Source organism: Pinus tabuliformis, chromosome 7, assembly GCF_031772625.1.
Source record: "Pinus tabuliformis cultivar Carrire ecotype Pingquan chromosome 7, CPIR1, whole genome shotgun sequence".
Lineage (NCBI taxonomy): Eukaryota > Viridiplantae > Streptophyta > Pinopsida > Pinales > Pinaceae > Pinus > Pinus tabuliformis.
In genome coordinates, this window is record NC_142293.1 from 1,607,310,160 (window position 1) to 1,607,316,159 (window position 6,000).

The 6,000-nt window shown below is 31.4% G+C and overlaps 1 pseudogene across 1 annotated transcript in view; it reads left to right on the forward strand.

The window, feature by feature from the left end:
- LOC149254305 (7-deoxyloganetin glucosyltransferase-like) overlaps positions 1 to 5,554 on the forward strand; it is a 29,104-nt pseudogene extending 23,550 nt beyond the window's left edge. Inside the window, exon 2 of the transcript XR_016267146.1 lies at positions 4,248 to 5,554. The product of XR_016267146.1 is annotated as a 7-deoxyloganetin glucosyltransferase-like (transcript). The remainder of the gene's footprint in view (positions 1 to 4,247) is intronic.
- Positions 5,555 to 6,000: the final 446 nt, after the last annotated feature.

Sequence of the window (6,000 nt, forward strand, 5' to 3'; positions counted from 1 at the left end):
AGACTGTGCGGTTGTCTCAAGGAAGGCTAAACCCCCTAAGAGCAACCTTAGCAAGGAAGAGTCGGCAGCTCTCAGGTCCTTAAACCAGAACAAAGATATCATTGTTCTTAAGGCTGATAAGGGTGGTGCTGCTGTCATCCTCAACAGGGCTGATTACCGCAGCAAAATGTTGGATCATCTTCTTAATAGTGGTAGCTACAAAAGGCTTCCCAAGAATCCTTTAAAGAAGGTTTCTAGGAATGTGGCTCTTGCCATTAAATCCATTAGTTCGTTGAGTTCCCTTCACCATAAACTCATTGAGAGAAACCCTATTACTCCTAGGATCTATGGTCTCCCAAAGATTCATAAGGAGGGAGCTCCTTTGAGGCCCATCGTCAACACTATTGGAGGTCCTACCTACCTTCTTGCAAAGTTTCTTGCGTTAAAGCTTAAGCCCCTAGTTGGTCGTATGGAGTCCTTCGTTAAAGACTCTGCTTCCTTTATTGATGAACTTAAGGGCATTAAGCTTGACCCTGGGGACATTCTTGTTAGCTTTGATGTTGTATCCTTGTTCACTTGCATTCCTATTAAGGAAGCCTTGGAGGTGATCTACCGCCTAACTGACCCTGACACAGCTATGTTGGTTGAGATCTGCCTCACTTCCCCCTTTTTCAGTTTTGAGGGGGAGTTTTTCGAGCAAATCTGTGGTGTCGCCATGGGTTCCCCCCTATCCCCTGTTGTTGCCAATCTCTTTATGGAAGATTTTGAGTCTAAGGCTCTGAATTCTTCTCGTCTCTTGCCTAAGCTCTGGAAAAGGTATGTGGATGATACTAATGTCATTTGGTCTCATGGCCAAAAAGAATTAGATCTTTTCTTTGAGCATCTCAACAATCAATCCTCTGCCATCAAGTTCACTAAGGAGCAGGAGGTTGATGGGTGCCTCCCATTCCTTGATATTCTTATTTCAAGGAATGGTGATGGTTCCATCACCCACCAGGTTTTTCGGAAGAAAACTCATACTGAACAGTATCTCCATGCCAGTTCTCACCATTTCCCAGCTCAAAAGATGGGTGTTCTCAATACCCTTGCTACTCGGGCCCTAAGGATCTCGGATAATAAGAGTTTTGAGAAAGAAAAATCCCATCTCCTTGATGTCTTTGTTGAGAATGGCTATAGTAGATACTTGGGTCAGAAAGCTTTCCGTAAAGCCACCATGAATTCTCTGACAAAAAGGGAACCGAAGGAACGGATTCCAGGTGTTCATCTTCCTTACGTTCAAGGGACCACTGATAAGGTTGCAAGGATTCTCAGGATGCACAGTGTCCCTGTGACCTTTAGGCCCCTTAACACCATTCGCTCGTCCCTCAGATCAGTTAAGGATCCTATTGACCCCAAAGATATGAAAGGGGTTTATATGATCCCCTGCTCCTGTGGGACCCCTTATATTGGTGAAACCGGTCGCTCCATTAATCAGAGGATTTGTGAGCACGTTGCTGACCTTAAGCATAGGAGAGCTAAATCTTCCGCTTTGGCTGAGCATGTAGAAAAAACCAATCATCATGTTTGCATTGAGGAAGCTAGTGTTATCGCTAAAGTTTCGCATTTCCATCATCAGAAATTTAGCGAAGCTATTGAGATTGAAAAGAGACCCAACAACCTCAATAGAGATGATGGCTGTAAAATCAGCAGGTGTTGGGTCCCAGCGCTTTCTTCTTAGTTGTTTTTTCTGTCTCTTTTATTTTTATTAGTACTTTTATTTACTATTATTTATTAGACAATTACTATTAAATATACAAATAAGAAACTATTAATCAATTACTGTGTTTATTATACTTACAATAAACTGGTAATCATTTATTTTATTATTTATTTTAATAACTTTTTTCTATTAATATGGATACTATTATTAACTTATTATTATTTATTTATTTATATACTATTATTTAGTTCTTTTATAATTATTATTATTATTATTATTATTATGTATTCTATTATTATTATGTTTATTATGTTTATTATTTTATTATTATGTTTATTATTATGTTTATTATTTTAACAACAGGAGAAAATTAAAATTAGTTAACCCTTTTATTTGTTTAGTATAAGGAAAGGTCCATTATTGCTTTTAATATTTTAATTTTATGTATTTTATTTTTCCACTTCCCCTTTTGGTTTTAATACCTATAACTAGCTATAATTAATTTATTTTATTTCCTCTTCTTATTTATTTTTTGGATTATTTAATTCTAACTAATTAACCCGGTGCGTAACTTCTTTAATTTTACCTTACTATTTTTTCATTTATAAAAATTAAATAAATAATTTGTTTACTATTATATTTTTTCATTTTTCATTTATATTTATTCCTTTATTTAATAAATAAATAGATAATTTATTATTATTTTTAATTCTTCATTTATATTTTTAGTTTTTGAATAAATAAATAATTTATTATTAGTTTTATAATTCTTCAATTGTTTATTTATCTTACACCTAATATAACTAAAATTTATATGTATTTACCTTACTAATGATACCTTTTATTTTTAATTTTCATTTATATAAATTTAAATAGATAATTTATTTTTATTAATTTATATTTTTCATTTATTTATTTATTTAATAAAGAAATAAATAGTTTATTATTATTCTTCATTTATATATTTATTAGTAAATAAATAATTTATTATTATTTTATAATTCTTCTTTTATATATTTATATATTTATGTATTTATCTTACACCTAATATAACTAAATTTATATTTTTATATATAAATTTATATATTTTATCATTCATTTATATATTTATTTATTTATTTTTTACCTAATATAACTAAATTTGACCTTGCTCCTTTAGTCAACCTTTTTCCCAGGTAACCGTTGGTGTCTCTGCTCTAGCTATTTAAACAGGCTTAGCTGGATCTGTTCTTCAACTTGTCCTGACGATGAACCACATTGGTTGGTTCCTGGTTCCAAACGCGTCGACAAATGGTTTCTCATGTGATTTTCGCCGAAAAATCTTTCATAAACATATTATAACTTAGTTAATTTTTTATATTTTTTAAAGTTAAGATAAAGTGAAATATATTATGATAGCACCGTTTTGTTATTTATAAGTGTTTATCAACCATTTAATTTATCTATTTAAATTAAAATTAATATAAAATAAAAAATTTAAAAAAATTTAATTTTTTTTCTTAAATTTCTTTAAAATTCTATTTTTTTTAATATATTTCTATTTTTTAATTAATATATATTTTTTAAAATATTTAAGTTTTTACACCTATATCATTTGAATTTGACAAAAAAAATCATATTCTTATATTCTCCAAATGTCTTTATTTTTTAAATAGAAAAATAAAAATTATTTAATTAAAACATTTTATTTAATAAAAATGAGAATAGAAATAAAAATTATTAATAAAAGAAAAAAACATAGATATAAATAGTAAAAATAAATAGAAAACTATTTTTTATTATCATTATTGTTATTTCTAAAAGTTTAACTCAATTATCAATAATTATTAAGTAGATGTTAGGGTATAGACTTAATCTCTACTAAATATTTCAGAATATTGTGAATAGCAATCACAATTCAAATGTTCAAATTATTTTAAAAATAAATTATGCTCTTTCTATTTTTTTTAATTAAGTTGATTAATTAAAAAAATTAACCCTAAGTCATGATTTTTTAGATACGTAATAATAGTAAACTATATTATTAAGCTATAATATTATAATAGAGACCATTTATAAATTCAAAATCTTCATAATAAATCTTATTAGTTAAAAATTTTGATTTTCTCTTTTATAATAATATATATATGTAATTCATATATTAAGTTTTTTAATTAATAATGATATTTTAAAACAAAATTAGTAATTTATATCCATGTTTTTTTAAGAATTCTATTGGGTTCAATTTTTTTTTAAATGATAAATTTATATTACTTAGATTTGAACACTGTACTTGCAAATCTATTCTAAACACCGGGGCCCAAATTGGCTATTCACTTGCTTTTTATTATTTAAAAACAGAAAAAACCCACCCAAAAAAAACTTACATTAATCTGTTTTTTCTAATGTTCCATGGTGCTCCATGAGATACTGTCAAAACTTCAATGAGGTTTTTCTCAGATTTCTCGACCCATTAAATATGGAGGTGGGGAAGAACGATGTGCAGAACATTTACTACTAACGCAGACTGTAAACCTATTCGTATGCAGCTTCATTTTTATTAAGACAGAATATTGTTCATATTTTACAGATGAGAGCTGCCTCACTGAGGAATCTCTTGATGAAGTGATAATAACTTGCATCCCGGGAATGCCCCCGCTGCGGTTGAAGGAGCTACCCACTTTCTGCCTAGTTACTGATCCTTCGGATTTCTTCTTTCAAAATGCAATAAATCAAGCCCAAGGCACGTTAGCAGCAGATAGGTTAATACTCAACACTTTCGATGAGCTCGAAGGCCCTGTCTTGGAGGCACCCTCACTTCACTTCCCTGGCTGTGCCATTGGCCCTCTGCTGCTCTCTCAGTGGTTACATTGTAAGGCTAAGGATGGGTTCTCAGATGAATTGAGTATGTGGAAAGAAGAAAGGAGCTGCCTCCCACGGTTGGATACTCGGAAGCCATGCTCCGTCATGTATGTTTGTTTGGGGAGCTTGACAGTTTTGTCTAATGAACAACTCCTGGAATTTGCATGGTGACTGGCCTCCAGCAACCAATCCTTCTTGTGGATTATCAGGCCAGATATAGTTCATGGTGAATCTGCCATTTTACCAGAGGAATTCCTGGAGGAAACAAAGGATAGAGGTCTGCTGGTGGAGTGGGCGCTCCAGATAAAGGTATTATCACACCAATCTGTTGGGGGGTTTCTAACTCACAGTGGTGGAACTCCACGTTGGAGAGGATAAGCGCAGGGGTACCGATGATATGCTGGCCCTTCTTTGCGGAACAACAAACAAATGCGAAATTCGTTTGTGAAGAGTGGGGAATTGGAATGCACTTGAAAAAGACGGTGAGGAAAAAAGAGTTAGCGTTGTTGGTGAGGAATTTCATAAAAGGAGATGGAGAAAATGAAATTATAAGGAGAAGAATAGGACAACCGAAGGAAATTGCCAAGCAAGCAGTCAAGGAAAAAGGATCTTCTCATAACAATTTAGACAGTTACTAATCCATATATGCATCAAAAGGATCCAGCAAAATGATAGTACTCGAGCAGACCGTTTTTACTGAACAAATTGAATTGACTGTGGATAGATAGCAGTATCACGTGAAAGGCTTGTAGTTCATTGCATTTCTCGTTGAATTTACTTCGTCTGTAACATTTCCAGCACATCTGTAAATTGTGGATGTATAGTCAATGCAGCTTAAATTTTCCAGCGTTTAAGCTCGTTTTCATTTTCAGCTCAGTCGACATCTAATTTCTTGTTGGTCTTGGTCCGAAACGCAATTAATGGTTCGTGAGTATCACCGAATGGCTTGAGGAATAATATTAACCTTGAGCGTAAGGTGATTGTGGATTTCCAAATATGTTAAGCTTATTGTAGATTTGAAAATATTAGGAAAAGAAGGAGATTTGGAAATATTCGGAAGATCAAGTGGAATAATTTATTTTTCTCTTTCATATTTTTAAAATATTTGAAAATCTATTAAATTCCCTGAAAATGACCGATTAAAAATACTAACAATAGATTTAAACATTAATCAAATTCGTGAATTCAATCCACATTAAATTAACTTAAACTTGATTAGGCATTAAGTCAATTGTTATATCAGGTAATTGAGGTTACCAATCCATATGGCATGGCAATGCAGGTTTGAAGTTCAAAATGATTTTTGGATTTTGAAAAATAATAATGATAGCTATACGGTATTTTTCATTTTAAATCATTTTTGTGAATATTTAAGAATTTCTTTAAACTATATTTAATAATCACATTATAATTACATTGTTGAGTGCTTGGTTAGGATTTCGAAATACTAAGAAAAATGGTAGTGTCTAAAACACTATTAT